This window comes from Mustela nigripes, chromosome 6, assembly GCF_022355385.1.
Source record: "Mustela nigripes isolate SB6536 chromosome 6, MUSNIG.SB6536, whole genome shotgun sequence".
NCBI classification, from domain to species: domain Eukaryota; kingdom Metazoa; phylum Chordata; class Mammalia; order Carnivora; family Mustelidae; genus Mustela; species Mustela nigripes.
This window is the reverse complement of record NC_081562.1, coordinates 115,956,415-115,957,557: the sequence shown is the minus strand read 5'-3', so window position 1 is coordinate 115,957,557 and position 1,143 is coordinate 115,956,415.

The window sequence follows — 1,143 nt, the reverse complement described above, 5'->3', positions numbered from 1 at the left end:
TGTTTCTTACATAGACACAGTAGACACTGAGGGCAGCAAAGTGATGGGAAAATATGACATTTGCCTCGTCACGCTGAAACGAAGGGAAGAAAATCTCTGCCCTGATTCTCCTTTTACGGTTTATATGTTTATTAAACACAGAGATGGGAAACTCACCCTTTGCTTTAATGTGGATGCCCTTCCCCGGTATGATCTTGGCTTTGTTCCGAATCATACCAGCACAACTGTGTGTTAGTAACGCTATGGAAAAGAGATGGCTAAACCACTGGATTTTTTAACCAGTGGTAATCCCCTGATGTTGTAGAGATGGTCATTTAGACTCAGCTCTAAGTACTCTACATATCCCTTCAAAAACGTTCGGAAGCATTAATTGGTTCCCAATCTTTTCACCCTACACACCCTGCCACGAACCTCGAGTCAAAATAGTAAAACCCAAAGATAAAACGAGAGAGAATTTAAAAATGGATTTTGTTCGCCTTTCCGATATCTTGAATCATTAAAACTGACGATAAAATAAGCAGTCTGGTATTTTATTTTCTATTGAAGAGTCAGGGCAAGCTGTCCAGCCTCTTAAGTCCCCCAGCAACGCCGGCGGAGGTTGGGTGGACGTGGTGCAATAACGCACATGGCCACTGGATGGCAGTAGCAGCTTTCGTCTCTGAAATGCTCGCGGTGCCCGGGCCGCATGAGAGCACCGCAACTCGTCAGCAGGACATCGAAGTGTGAAAACGCACCGGGTGCCTCTCCAATGGCTCACAATCCTTTGCAATCCCTTGCCTTTGGCCCACTCCATCCTCAGAGAGCCAATAAAGCTTCCTTACTTGCAGTCATTTTTTACTAACTTGATGATGTTCAACAGAATGCCTAGTTTGCAGAAGCTGTTTTTTTTTAAAAAAAAAAAAAGAGCAAAAAGGAGGTAAGAAGGTAAGAGGGAAACATACATGGAGGACCAGATTCCCTTCTACCACCGAATGGTGCTAAGCTTTCAGAGGACCACAATTCCTAGAATATATCTGTTATTTAATTGCTTTCTGGCAGATACCTAAAATATCCCAACCTCTCTTCACCATATTATGTTTCAGATTACTTCTCATCACACACACACACACACACACACACACACACACACACACACACACACAC